The sequence below is a fragment of the Physeter macrocephalus genome, chromosome 8 (assembly GCF_002837175.3).
Source record: "Physeter macrocephalus isolate SW-GA chromosome 8, ASM283717v5, whole genome shotgun sequence".
In the NCBI taxonomy this organism is placed as follows: Eukaryota; Metazoa; Chordata; class Mammalia; order Artiodactyla; family Physeteridae; genus Physeter; species Physeter macrocephalus.
In genome coordinates this window covers 7,345,349-7,360,602 of record NC_041221.1, presented here as the reverse complement: position 1 = coordinate 7,360,602, position 15,254 = coordinate 7,345,349, and the positions used below count along the sequence as shown (strand labels likewise).

The 15,254-nt window shown below is 45.9% G+C and overlaps 1 long non-coding RNA gene across 1 annotated transcript in view; it reads left to right on the top strand.

Moving 5' to 3' along the window:
* LOC114486681 (uncharacterized) overlaps positions 1-12,059 on the top strand; it is a 21,700-nt gene extending 9,641 nt beyond the window's left edge. The window contains exons 2-3 of the long non-coding RNA XR_003680797.2: positions 10,242-10,350; positions 11,374-12,059. This is a non-coding gene — a long non-coding RNA (uncharacterized lncRNA). The remainder of the gene's footprint in view (positions 1-10,241; positions 10,351-11,373) is intronic.
* Positions 12,060-15,254: the final 3,195 nt, after the last annotated feature.

Sequence of the window (15,254 nt, the reverse complement as noted above, 5' to 3'; positions counted from 1 at the left end):
CGGCTGGGCCCGTGAGCCATGGCCGCTGAGCCTGCGCGTCCGGAGCCTGTGCTCCGCAACGGGAGAGGCCACAACAGTGAGAGGACCGTGTACCGCAAAAAAAAAAAAAAAAAAAAGTGAGTCCCTGCCATGGAGGCATTCTCCATCCTGATGATGACCTTGACTGAGAATCTGGCCTTCTAATGTGTATCAAGGTTCTTTGAAATATTCACAGCTTTTGAACTAGTAATTCTATTTCTCATCAACTAAGAGATAAGAAACGATGTCCTATGGAAATCATTTCTAATGTGAAAAATGCCTTTTTTAAATGAGTATTTGCACAGTGGTTAAGAGGGAAAGATTTGGTGTCAAATCTAGTTTGGCTTCTCTTTAACCCTGAGTTCTGTGATCTGTACGTTGGGGATAGAAGCTACCTCCTAAGGAGGTTGTGAATTTTAACTAAAATCATGTACCGTACAATGCACCCATTTGAAGTGTACAATTCAGTGGTTTTTAGTACATCCAGAGATATGTGCAATCATCCTCACAGTCAGCTTTAGAACATTTTCATCACCTCAAAAAGGAACCCCATTAGCTATTAACTCCCTATCCTCCAACTCCTATCACCAGTCCTAAGCAGCCACTAATCTACTTTGTCTCTGGATTTCCCTATTCTGGACTTTCATATGAATAGAATCATATGGTATGTGGTCTTACGTGTCCGGCTTCTTTCACTTAGCATGACGTTTTCACAGCTCATCCATGCTGTGGGATGTATTAGGACTTCATTCCTTTTTATGGCCGAATAATATGCCATTGTATGGATAGACCGCATTTTCTTTATCCATTCATTCGTTTATGGTCATTTGAGTTGTTTCCACCTTTTGGCTGTAATGAGTAATGTGCCTCCAACTTTTATTTTTGCCTTGCAACAAGTTTATGATAAATATTTAATAAATTTTATAACAAGGAAAATCTGGCCTGGGTAACTAGTACGTTTGAGTTTGGTGGTAAGGAGAGGGCAAGAGTGTAGATTTCATCCTTGGATCGGCCAGTTAGCTTAGTACACGTTAAAACTCTGTTCTAAGTCATATTTACGGGCTTCATCTGTGCGCCCATGTCCAGCAGGCTAGTTTATAAGTAGTGCTCTTGGTCACCAGAAGAATGAGACTATAAGCTCATCTCCACTAGTCAGAAATCAGCTCTGCGGCTGGTAGCACTGATTGTGGTAACCTAGCAGAGGTCCTGAGATTTGGGTTTTGGTATTTTCGCTTTAAAAAGTATATCTACTGGGTGTTGGAAATGTTCTGTATCTTGATCTGGGTTGTGGTTACATGAGATTCATGTGAAAAATTCATCAAGCCCCATACTTAAGACTTGTGTAAGTTATAATATTTAACTATAAGAAAGTTACACTCTGATTAAAGAAAGGAAGAAATTATAACCAAGCAGTTTCCCTCAGATCTCCCTTTCACTCACCCACTCCCAACTGCTGCTTCTTCCTTTCTGGCCATTTCTAAATGACCACAGGCTCATGCCACACAGCTGGTAAGGGACAGAGCTGGGATTTAATCCAGCTCTTACTCACTGGGTGGGGAGTGTTACTTTCACTAGGAACTCTTCCAGTGCCTAGAATCTACTTGATTTTTGAGACTTGGCCCCAAACCACATGGCTGATGAGCCCTGAGGCTGGTCTAGGGGCCCAGATCTTCTGGATCTGGGGTGCATGCTTTGTCTGTCCTGTGTACCTCTTTACCCCCAGCACCCAGCATCATACGGGGCATGTAGTGGATGGCCAATAAATATTTGTTGAGTCAGTGTTACCAAGGCAGAGTTATCACCAAAGGCCAAGCAGACTGCCCACTTGGCAGTTGCTGGAAAAACCAAGGCAGGAAATTCAATTCTTATTTTTTCCCCATGGCAACACCAGGGGATGTTGGTCTGTCACAAGCACATGGAAAGTTCCCACTGGAGGTATCAGAGCTCTCTGGCAAGACCCGTAAGTGTTAATTTTAGCTTTCAATGTCTGATGCCCTTGTATAATTTAATGGGTCAGGAGGAGCGCGAGCCAAAGCCAAGATTACTTGCCCCGAGAGCTTTCCTTTCAGGTCGACTACTTGCTGAGTTATTCCGTTTGTAGAAGACTTGCTACAGTTTGTAGAAGGCTTGCTACTTGCACATTTATTTGGAGAGAGTTTCTCCTGTTTTGAGTCTAACCTAATAATTGTAAGCGATTCCTTAAACATATTAGCAATCTATCCTATCAGATTTTCCCCGAGTTCATGCATTAAACATGAGTTCAACTCACAATGTCAAATGCCAAAAGGCTATAGCAATGACCATAAAACAAACAAAATACTTGCGTGTCCCTAGATATTCTGAGTTGAAAGATACATAGGTTGAATGTCAATTACTTGGAATAAGGAAGTGAATGTCCGCAGGGGTCTCCATGCCTACCCAATTTTCCTCCTTGAGCCCTGGTAGGAAATGAGGACGTTCTATGTAGAGAGGAGACACCTGTGCTTCCGGAGGGATAATATCTCAGCCGCCATTTGCAGCTGCCCTGAGGTCACTGGGGACAGAAGGACTCTCTAGCTGAGCACAGATTCATGCATTTGATTTTGTGTATTGTCTGCTCACATACTGTACATAACCCATCACACTGGGCCTCAGGTGCGTCAGCTGATGAAGGACCTTTCTGAACTGTTGCCTGGTGGTGGTCCCTGCTGGCCCATAGTACAGCTTCAGAAGGTTGTGTTCTTTTTTTAGGGTATGATAATGCTATTGTAGTTAACCTTTTTTAAAAAAGGTTCTTATCTTTGAGAAAGAGACCAAATTATTTACAAATACCAAACTATTTTTATTTATTTAATTATTAAAATATTTTTTAAATTAGAGTATAGTTGCTTTACACTGTTGTGTTAGTTTCTGCTATACAGCAAAGTGAATCAGCCATACTTATACATATATCCCCTCTTTTTTGGATTTTCTTTCCATTTAGGTCAGAGCACCAAGTAGAGTTCCCTGTGCTATACATTAGGTTCTCATTAGTTATCTAGTTTATACATAGTAGTGATATATGTCAATCCCAATTTCCCAGTTCATCCCACCCCAATACCAAACTATTTACAAATTTTAAAATATATCTAAAGGAGAAAGTGTAAGTTAGGATCTTATAAGAATTTTTCTCCAAGGGTACATCTGCTATTCCAACCTCTCAGGTTTGACCCCAGTGCATGGTCTCAGGAGTGCATTATAGACGAAAGCCAGGAGCTACGAAGGGGACTCAGCCAGTTCTGTGATCTTCTGACCTTCTCAAGAGGACAGTCTCACATGTGTTTCCCTCAGCGTCTCCTCTCCCCTCCCCCTCTGTTATCACTGAGACTTTAGCTGGTCTAAGCTGTGCCTTGAGGTATAAAGGGAAGCAGGGCCATCTACATAATTTGCAGGGCCCAAGGTAAAATGAAAATGTGAGGTTTCTTCAAAAACAGAAAAAAAGTGACATTGAAGGTATTAACATATAAAACTTTTCTTTTTTCTGTGGTCTCTCTCTCAACCTGTCATCATGTTTTTGTATTGCTATTTAATGTCACTCCCTGCACCCCAGTCGTGAGGATGCTTTCAAGGTGAGTACAGACCTTCACAGGTGTCCAAGGGCCCCACTGTGGGGCTTAGTGCGCCTGCATGCAGCCCACCAGCTGCTGGTTCCCCCTCCTGCCTGCCCCGACACTGATACAGTCTGACCTGGCCAGAGGCAGCTAAGTCAAGCCAGGCATATCTCCTTCCCACAGCCTGTGGGCAGCCCCAAAGAATTATAATCACTGCTCCAGGACACACTCTATACCTGCAACAGGGATGGATGAGAGGGCTTTTCTACCAAGTTGTCCGAAGAACATGCCATGTTGTCTGCAAATAATCACAATTTTATTTCTTGCATCACAATCACCATATCTTTTATTTTATTTGTTTATAGCCTTATGGTGCTGACTAGGCCTCCAATGCAATCTGGAGGAGAAGTTGTTAGAACAGACATCATTTCCTCATTTCTGGTCTCAAGAGGAAAGCTTGATTTCAGCATTAAATATCATGTTTGCTGCAGGTTTTTAATAGATACTCCTTTTCCTGCAGATTGAGCAGTTTCCTTCCTATTTCATTGTCTTCTGGCTTCTATTGTTCCTGTTGAAAAGTCAGTTGTTGGTCTCATTGTTGCTCCTTTGAATGTCATGTATTTTTTTCTTTTCTCGAACTGCTTTTAAGATTTTTTTTTTGTCTTTGGTTTCCATTAGTTTTACTGATTTGCCTAGAAACAATTTTCTTTGTATTTATCCTGCTTGACTCTGTGGTTTAATGTCATTTTGGAAAATTCTCAGCTAGTAAATCTTCAAATATCACTTCTTTTTGTCCCCCCCATCATCTTGTCTGCATTCCAGTTATATCTATGTTAGATTTTTCCACTAAGTTCCACATGTTTCTGCATTGTTCACCCTTGAGATTTAGTCTGGTGTTCAGACTAAATCTGATTTCCCTTTCTCTCAGGGTATAGTCCTGAGATCCCAGTCAGATGCTTTTGAAGCCTCAAGGCTCCTCCTCTCTGGCAGGCCTTGGATTCTAACTTTTGCATCTCTAGCAGCATGGCTTGTATTAGTTTCCTAGCATTGCCATAACAAATTACCACAAACTTGGTGGCTTAAAAACAACAGAAATTTATTCTCCCACAGTTCTGGAGGTCAGGAATCAAAAAGTGTCATCAGGGCCATGCTCCCTCTGAAGGCTCTAGGGAAGAATCCTTCCATGCCTCTTCTATCTTCTGGTGACCCCAAGCATTCCTGGATTTGTGGCTGCATCACTCCAATCTCTGGCTCTGTTGTCATATGGTCTTCCATATGTGTCTCTGTGTCCTTGTCTCTTCCTATTAGGATGCCAGTCATTGAATTTAGGGCCCACTCTGAATCAGGATAATTTTATCTCAAGATAACAACTAATTACATATCCAAATAAGGTCACTTGCTGAAGTTCTCGGAATTTGGGGCTATACTATTTGCTGCTCTGATTCTACTGCCCACATATGTCTTTTTTTTCAGTTTTGTTTGTTTTCTACCTATCATGTTAGAGGCCAGGTGATGTTAGCATGCTAGGAAAAAAAAGTCTGTAACATGATGTTAGAGGATTGTGTCTAATATGAAACAGATCATAGAACAAGAACAGAAAGCAAAGCAAACAAGCAAACAAACAAACACAGACAAGGGAAAGATCTTGGCCTGTCCGCAGGTCAGAGAATGGGTCTGATTGGAAGCTCTAAGCAGTTTGGAAGGACATGTGGGCATCTGGGCTTCCCTGTGGGGTGATTGAGAGGCTATCTGTTTTTTTCACTGGGGTCCCCAACTATGAGTATCTATAAGTGTTTTAACTGGGGCCATTTAGTTTCTTTTTGGTCAAATCCTCCCATTTCTTTCCCAGGGAAAAAACACCTCATTCCAGTGTTCTGGGAACTGAGTGGGAGAACTTGGCTGCTCAGCATATAGATGCTCACTTAATTCTCCTACTTTCCATCCAGGGTCCTGCTCCCACCTTCTACTCTGCCTTTTGTCTCTGAGTTCAGGGCCTCTGTAAATGGAAGACTTGGAGACAAAAGCATTTCGAAAAGAAGCATACTTTATTTTATTTTATTTTATTTATTTATTTATTTTTTTCATGCGGGCCACTGTTGTGGCCTCTCCCGTTGCGGAGCACAGGCTCCAGACGTGCAGGCTCAGCGGCCATGGCTCACGGGCCCAGCCGCTCCGCGGCATGTGGGATCTTCCCGGACCGGGGCACGAACCCGTGTCCCCTGCGTCGGCAGGCAGATTCTCAACCACTGCACCACCAGGGAAGCCCAAGAAGCATACTTTAAAAAGATCTGTAAAGAGTCTCCAGGGGCTAGAAGGACTAGATCATCAAATAAAAATACAACAGGTATCTAAAGGAAAAAAAAATCCACAAAATTACCAAGGTTACTGAGATTACAGTTAGTCTGTGCATGGCAGAAAAACAGCAAATTTATCACATGATTGTCATATCCACAAAGGTCCTGATAAATCTCCAAACAGCAGCATTGCCAAAGTCTGGGATAAAGTTGTTTTTGCTAGGGAGCTAGTAACTTACAGGAAGGGCCCAAGATTTCCTTCATTTTTCTGACTCTGTTTTGTCTGTTTGTCTCAGGTACGATGTGTTTTTTCCTTTCTGACTATGGGAGGAGATGTGCGTGATTACCCCAAATGAGATGCCATTTTGCTTCTACAGTTCCACCTGGTGGTCAGATTTCTGGTCCTGAGGCACATATTTAACCACATGAGTTTGTTTTAATGATTTTTTAAAAATAAATTTATTTATTTTATTTATTTATTTTTGGCTGCGTTGCGTCTTCATTGTGGTGAGCGGGCTTCTCATTGTGGTGGCTTCTCCTGTTGCAGAGCACGGGCTCCAGGAGCGTGGGCTTCAGGAGCTGTGGCTCGCTGGCTCTAGAGCACAGGCTCAGTAGTTGTGGCTCACGGGCCCACCACATGAGTTTGTTTTAATGATTTTTTAAAAATAAATTTATTTATTTTATTTATTTATTTTTGGCTGCGTTGCGTCTTCATTGTGGTGAGCGGGCTTCTCATTGTGGTGGCTTCTCCTGTTGCAGAGCACGGGCTCCAGGAGCGTGGGCTTCAGGAGCTGTGGCTCGCTGGCTCTAGAGCACAGGCTCAGTAGTTGTGGCATGTGGGATCTTCCAGGACCAGGGATCGAACCCATGTCCCCTGCATTGGCAGGCGGATTCTCAACCACTGCGCCACCAGGGAAGCCCTGTTTTAATGATTTTTAAATTCAATATTTATTCATTTGATGTTTTGCTTTATTTAATTAGTAGTTTTATCTACATAGGTATAAAAAGAGGTGAATAATAATAATAATAACTATACACTCCTTGTGTATGGTTAACAGAACTAGAGTCATATGCTACTAAGACCCAAGAGTTAACTTTGCCTGTGAACTTCCTACTCATTCATGTCTGAAGAGTTTATTATTATCAGCTCATCTACTGAGAATAGGAGCCAAGAACCAACCATTCATCTTTACCTGGTTTTGCCTGCAATGCCTATATCTGTAAGGACATCTCTTTCTCAAATTTGTCGATGCCTCGTTGGCCCGTGATTCTGTGAGTTGATTGGGATTGGCTGGGTGGTTCTTCTGCTGCCTGGGGCTGCAGTCATCTTGGGGCTCGACTGGGCTGGGACATCCAAGATGGCTCATCCACCTGTGACAAGAACCCCTGGGCAGGACTATCTCTGGTGGAGTGCCTTGGGATTGAGAAGGCACGAAGGGCTCTCGTCCTGAGAACCAGGCTCTGGAAGGGGACAGGAGGGAGGCAAAGCCAGAAGCCAGCTCCAAAGTGTTGGGTGGCAGGGACATCTAGACAGCTGGGCTGGCTGGAATGCTGGATAGCGGGGCCTTTCTTTCTTTCTCCATCGAGTCCCAGGGCTCCCCTCTCTCTGCTCTGGTTTCTCCATGGGCTCTTTTCAGCAGGTAGCTGCATATCTCATGAGGCAGATCAAGGCTCCCAAAAGCATAAAAGCAGAATCTGCCAGGGCGTCTGAAGTCTTAGCCTGGACCTGGCACAGCATCACTCCTGCCATATGCTATTGGTTAAAACAACCACGGGCCAACCCAGATTCCAGAGGAGGGGAGATAGATAACATCTCTTAGTATGGAGAATGGAGAATGCAGAAAAACTTGGAATCATCTTTATTCTACCACACTAAACAAAATCTGTGTTAGTTGCCTGGGACTGCTGTAACGAATTACCACAAACTTGGTGGCTTGAAACAACAGAAATTTATTCTCTCACAGGTCTGGAGGACAAAATCCAAAATAAAGGTGTCAGCAGGGCTGCACTCCCTCCAAAGGCTCTAGAGAAGGATTCCCTCCTTGCCCCTTCCAGCTTCAGATGGCTCCAGGCATTCCTTGGCTTGTGGCTGCATCACTCCGATCTCTGCCTCTGTCTTCAGATGGCCTTCTTCCCTGTGTCTGTATCACTAATACCTTTCCCCTTTCTCTCTCTCTCTTTCTCCTTTTTCTTTGTGAGACACTAACAATTGAATTTAGGGCCCATCTCAAATTCAGGATGATCTCACGCCAGATCCTTATCTTGGGACTTCCTTGGCACTCAGTGGTTAAGACTCCACGTTTCCTATGCAGGGAGTGAAGGTTCAATCCCTGGTCGGGAAAGGAAGATCCCACGTGCTGTGTGGCATGGCCTTAAGAAAAATTTCTTAACTTGATTACATTTGCAAAGACCCTATTTCCAAATAAGGTCACATTCACAGGTACTGGGGATGAGGACTTGGATGTATCTTTTTGAGGGACAAAATTCAACCTGTAATGCAAGCATGACTCTTTTTAATTTATCCTGCTTGGAACATGTTGAACTCTCTGGCGATGTGGCTACATGTTTTAAATAGTTCTGGAAAATTTAGTCATTCTCTTTTAAAATATTACCTTTCTTCCTTTCTCCAAATTTTCCTCCTGGGTTCCCAGTCATGTATGTACTAGTCCAGGGGCAATTTTTTTTTTTTTCTGTAAAAAGCCAGTGAGTAAATATTTTAGGCTTTGGAGGCCATATGGTCTCTGTCATAACTACTCAGCTCTATCGTATTGTAAAAAAAAGCCATAGGCAATACACAATCAAATGAGTGTGGTGGTTCCAATAAAACTTTATTTATAAAAACAGGTGGCTGGATGAATTTGACACACAGGCCATAGTTTGCCAAGCTCTTTGCTAGATCTTCTTGTTCTTTTTCCATATCTTTTATACTTTTTCATATCTGTCTCTCTTTCTCTCTGCTGTATTCTGGATAAGTTATTCAGATATATTTTCCAGTTCATGAATTCTGTCTTTAACAGTGTAATCTACTGTTTAACTTATCCATTGAGGGTTTTTTTCCATTGGTACAGAAACATTTGTTTTATTAAAAATAATCAATAATCTGTGTGAATTTTGCAAAGAATATAAAAAAGTGACTGACAAAGTACTAGATGCAAATTTAAATGAGAACTCCCTCCACTGGTGAATAATACATAAAAGGGTGACTTCTTCAGTATTTATATCCATTGCGCTTTTCTCCAACAGTTTTGTTATTAATTTTTAAAAGTTCGATTTGTTGGGCTTCCCTGGTGACGCAGTACTTGGGAGTCCGCCTGCTGATGCAGGGGACACGGGTTCGTGCCCCGGTCCGGGAGGATCCCACATGCCGCGGAGCGGCTGGGCCCGTGAGCCATGGCTGCTGGGCCTGCGCGTCCGGAGCCTGTGCTCCGCAACGGGAGAGGCCACAACGGTGAGAGGCCCACGTACTGCAAAAAAACAAAACAAAACAAACAAACAAACAAAAAAAAGTTCGATTTGTTTTTCTCCCTGATCCTACCAATTGATGCCTAATGTTTTCCTGTTGTTTATTCATACATTAGAAGTGTATCCATTCTTTAGATGTTTTATACTTCACAGTTCTGCATGATGTTGCTACAATAGAAACATCTGTAGTCCGTGGGGACCTACAGCTGCTGTTTCTTGTTTCTGTTAGCTTTTGTTCACGGTGACTTGCCTTCCCAAGTATTTGTTGATTTCTGTTCGTGAGGTTGTGCTTGATTTTAATTTGTGGGATTCCTGCAAACTAACTTGAGCAGCCTTTCCTCCAAAGAGCGTCTACATCTCCTTTTACCCATAGATGCTAAAGCCCCCTCTTTTCCATACAGTTCACCCCAGAATCCTTCAACGATTTTTTATTAGAGTAAGAATCTCAGATTTCGGTCCCGCTACGGGATTCTACCTCAGGACAGCCCCACCGCCTCCCTGTTGCCATAGGTTCAGGCCAGTTCCCGCCATGCAGATACCTGGTTACTGCAGCCCTGTCTCCCTCCTGGCCTCTCAGCCAGCTCCTGACCGCTCCTGTCCTAGTTCTTGGTGATTCCTGCTCAGCTTCTGGTCACAGAAACCTGGAGAACCCCACCTCCGTCCTTTCCTCCCTGCCCCCTCTCAGACTCAGCTTTCCTTTGTCTGCAAGTCTGTCTGTCTATTTTGTGGCAGCTCTGGAGATCTCTTCCATCTCCAGAAATATGTCGTGTCTGAGATCTTGTTGTGAAGCAAGCCAGCCCCAAAGCACTAGTTTCTCAGGGTCTGGAGACAGTTCTTTTGTGAAACTTAACTTGACACAGACATATACACTTTGGTAACTTGTTTGGGGTCACTTTAGGTGGGAACAAACAGACTTATAAATGGAGGAGCTTTGGTGCCTACCCCACAGGTGGATGTGAGGATTAAATGAGATCACCTATAAGGAAGATCGTATCCCTGGACACAAGGTAGGCACTTAATACATTTAGTTCCACTGTAAAATGAGAAGCACAAGGGACCTTCTCCAGGATTCAACCCTGCATGTGATTATCCACCTTGCCCTTAATCGTGTCTCCCTGTCCCATCCAGTGGATTATCCTGCATTCCCACCGTAACCCTTGCTCTGAGAAAATGCTAGGATAAATGGATACGTGAACCCTGCTTAAAAAAGTGTGGCCCCTTCCAGCGATATTAGTGTTTTGACCGTGGGCAGGTCCAAAGGAAGGAAGCTCTAATTGTAGAATTTGGGACACTGACCTAGTTGTTTTGCAAGGTCAGAGGGGGGTTCTAAGCCTTGCTGGCTCCCCTGAAATCACACTAAAAGTGTTCACCGGCCACTTGCTTAATCTGACAATAGAGACTGCTACATTTGGAGAAAGGCCTGCAATTATTCCTGGCCTTATTAGCATGAACAGCTGAAAGAATATGATGCAAAATCCTCCTACATAGAAGCCCCCGCTGAAAAAACAACCAACCTACTACACACTCACATTTATTTAAATCTCGGAGCAGAGTTGTTCTCTGCTGAGTTATAATGAGGAGTGAGTTTTCCGAGGGTGTGATTTATGAGCCTTTCACAGATGGGTTTTAAATGGGGCCACTGACAGCTCCACTCCCGCTATGGCTGGGCTGGGGGCTTTTTGGCCCAAAGGAGCCAAAAAGAGCTGGCGGGAGGCCAGAGAGGGGCTGGGTGGGCGCGTCCCATTGCCACGGGCCAGGGGCATGCAGCCAACCCCGGCTCTTCCACTTGTGAGCTGTTCCACTCGGCGATGCTGGATTATTCAGTTTTGTTTCTCTCGAGGAAGAAATAACACATGTTGACATGAAGATTGAAAGTAGGATCTCTCCTGTGCCCCAGTCGGCCCCAGAAATGGAAACATTAGCACTTCTTTCCTGCTCATGCTTCTCTCTCCCTAGAACTCTTTGGTGGTAAAGTTAGCGTTTCACTTGATTTTTTTTTTTTCTTTCTCTCTACTGCCTATTCCAACCAGGAGAGTGAGGATGGGATGGTCGATGGGAAAGTGTCCGCCCCCCTCAAGATATGTCGACAGCCCAATCCCTGGAACCTGTGAGTGAGACCTTGTTTGGAGAAAGGTCTTTGCAGATGTGATTCAGTTGGGGATCCTGAGATGAGGCGATCATCCTGGATCATCCAGGCGGGCCCTAAGCACCATCACAGGTGTCCTTACAGGAGGGACGCAGCTGGAGATGAGGCAGATGCACAGAGGAGACGTGACGCGAAGATGGAGGGATGCAGCCACCAGCCAAGGAGCGCGGAGAAGTGCCAGCAGCTACCAGAAGCTAGAAGAGGAAAGGAAGGCTTCTCCCCAAGAGCCCGGGGAGGGAGTGCAGCCCTGCCAGCACCTTGATCTCAGACTTCTGGCCTCCAGAACCGTGAGAGAATAAATTTTGCTTATTTTAAGCCATCCAGTTTGTGGCAATTTGTTACAGCAGTCCTAGGAAACGGATATAACTGACTATGCCTCAAACCCCCACTCCAGGAAATGGATAAGATTGCCGTTTACATCGCAGTGCGTGGGTCTTCACTGCTCTGCTGCGGGGTGCCCGGGGTGCCCGTCTGCTGGGACAAGGCTCGTCTGGGAGCCCTAGCAAACAGAGCCTGCAGCAACGCTTGTATGCTAATACTTTTTTGGGGTGGGGAGCGGTAGTGCAATCCCAAGGAAGCCAGAGTGAGGGAGAAAGGGGAGTGAGGTAGAAAGGGAGGGAGGGAAACACAGGCAGATGGCCAGTTTCTTAGGGGATACGGCTGCGTGGCCCTGTGAGACATCTCAGGAGAGGCCGTATGTAACCACTCTACTTGGAACAGGCTGGGTGGGGGGCGTGGGAGGGGCCAGGAAGGGCAAGCCATTATCTGCTGTTCTCTCCTGGCAAAGACTGCCCTATCCTTCTAGACTGTAGCTCCTAGCAGTTGCTAGAACCTTCCTGGGTTGGGTCAGGCCAGACCTGGGTGCCGGAGCTATGGCAATTCCTACCTTGGGAGGCACAATGGAGGCTGTGATAAGGTCTCACCCCTGGGGGAGGCTAAGAGGAGCTTGGTGATGGTGGGAACGGCACGAGACCACTCTGGAGCCATTGCAGCTGGAACTGCGGTCAGGAGGCTGGCAGGGGTGGGTCGATCAGGGGACCATGTAAACTGAGTCAGGCATCACGGAGGCTCTGGGCTGGTGGCCAGCATCAGTGTCCTCTTGCTTTATGGACTTCCAAAATGGGGGGACCTAAAGGCTTACACACACCCTGCCTAGGTCCCCAGTGCCTGTGGTTCTGTTTGCCATCAATCCCCCACTCATTTCATTTTTTCTCCTGCTCCCTTGTTTGTCGCCCGTGACTGCTTGGCCTTTTCTGTTTTCCTCTCATCCCTTTGTCTGCAGAGATATCCTCTCCCACCCTGTCTAAATGCGTATCCAACCCTGCTGTCCCCGGGGCTTCAAGATATCTCTCCTATTTCTGCCTTTGATTAGACATCGTAAAGCGAAATTCCCTTTCGGTTTACAGCACATGGATACAGAGCTGGGAAGGAGAAAAAGATTCTTTAACAGACAAAACAGGCACCAGGGACGCTGTTCTCTTTAGACATGACAAGTGGAAGAAAAGACTCATCAGGGAGAAGAGACCTTAGGCAGTTGTCAAATTGTATTTTGTTGGATGAGGGATGGATCGAGGTCATGCATGTAGGTAACCCACGTGCATACAGTCAAGCTGTGGGACCCCTCCTGGGGTCTCATGTTTGGTCCACAAAACCAGACATGAGGAATGGCCTCTCTGTGAAGACAAAACACTGAAGCCTCTCGGATGTGCAGGTGGGCAAGAGAGAAGGTGACCGTGTCCCCAGCCCTGAACGGAGCCCTGGACGTCCCCTCTGCAGCCCAATGGGGAATGGGTGAGGAGTGAGTATTTCGGTGCCTGGGAGGGAGGTTGGTATAATGCCGGGCACCAGCTCCCTGAGGAGGGGAGGGGGCCTTGTAGACAGAGGCCACGGGATTGGAAACCAGATTGGATGGATTGGAAACCAGACCCAGACAGAACAGGGGTGGAACCGTTGCTGGGTCATCAACACCAGGAAAAGGAAGGACCCGAGTGGACACACAGGGAGCAGATGCTCCTGGAATCACCTAAGACTTAAGTGTGGAGTTGACCTGAGAACCTGAATTATCTGAAGAGATACTTCAAAGCGACTTCACTTTAAATGGCGACTACCTGGACTTTACCTTGATTTGGCAAGATTAATGTACCCTGCCACCAACGGAACTGAGGGCTTGAGAGCCAAGTGAAGTTGCAGGAAAAGGAAAATCTGCGCCCTGCCCTCCACCTGCAAACACACACCAAGCCAGTGTCAGTGGGGATCTATGCTCACTGCCCAAGCCTGCTTCACAGCCCCTCGGAGCAGCTGTGTCCCGACTGCAGGCAGGCTGTTGGCTGGGTCTGAGGACCAGGGAGGCCAGAGGAGGTCCCGCAGGCTGAAGACTCAGGTTTTCACAGTGCCTTAGGGATAGCACAGTGGCAGGGAGCCTGGGGTCATCCACGTGGCCACACAAAAAGCCCTGCAGGATGGCAGCTGTGGGCAAGGTTGATGGCCACGGTCTTTGCAGAGGTGGCTCTGTCGGGACCTGTGGTCGGCAGTTCTGTACCGAAGAGGATACAGTGAATGTATAATGGGCCCTTTTCCTCCTCCTCAAGCTATCATTAATTGTATTGGGTACCCATTTAATTCAGACTTTGATAATACCAAAACGTGACTTTATCTTCAGGTGATCAAGCCATCAGGATGCCCCCCGCCCCCGGCCCTAAAAGCTGGCCTGCCTGGGGGGGCAGCTGGCTCATTTCACAACAGAAAGAGCACTAGTGGTTGATACACTGACTTCCGGGGGCCAGAGACCCTCCACGAGACACTGAGAATCGACACGAATGATGTTTCTCGCAAACACATTAGTACCTCTGGCTTTCAAATGTGTGCAGATGATGGAATTAAATACGCATTTATTTCAAGACCTTTCGGGAATTCACAGATCATTTTTTTTGCCATGGTACATTCTCTTAACCAATGGGCACTATCACGGTGACTTGTATCATATGAGTGTGTGATAGACGCTGTCAGTACCCCGTCTGTGTCCCTCTGTGTGCTCTGGCTGACTTTCAGTGGCCTGAGGGCTCACCGGCCCCACCAGCCTTCAGGTCAGAAGTGCCAGGACATTTGCACCTGTTCCTGGTTGCCCACATCTTCTGACTCTCCAGAGGAGATGTATAAATACCCCAGCTCCCTCACCCCTTAGGTGGGATAATTCTGAGGTGTGTGTTCTGCAAGTTTCCCCAAGTTTCCTTGAGGAATTAAGCCCAGTTACCAACCATGAGAGCTGGTTCCACAGTTCACCTTTTATCTTTCCTTGTAACTCTTTCACTTCCTACCAGTGCTAAAATGATTTTAAGACCCAATTACAAAGTGTGTGTGTGTGTGTGTGTGTGTGTGTGTGTGTGTGTGTGTGTGTATGTGTGTGTGTGTGTGGAGGGGTAGTTTCCACACCACCAAGCAATTCTCTGCTGCACCAGCTGGGTGTCTACAACTTAATTCTAACACTATCTGCCCAGAGATAACATCACGTTCCACAGGCCGAGGGCTCAGTCCCACAAGACTGCTCCCATGTTACTTCAGAGGCCAATTGCCAGGGGTGGGTCCCCGGGTTACCTACAACTTCTGTCTGATTTGGCTACAGATCGGAGGCTCCCACAACCCCCCTCCTCATGTTTGATTAACTTGCTAGAGTGGCTCACAGAACTCAGGGAAACACTTACTTACATTTACCAGTTTGTTAAAGAGTCTGATAAAGGATACAGATGAACAGCCAGATGAAGGGAGGAG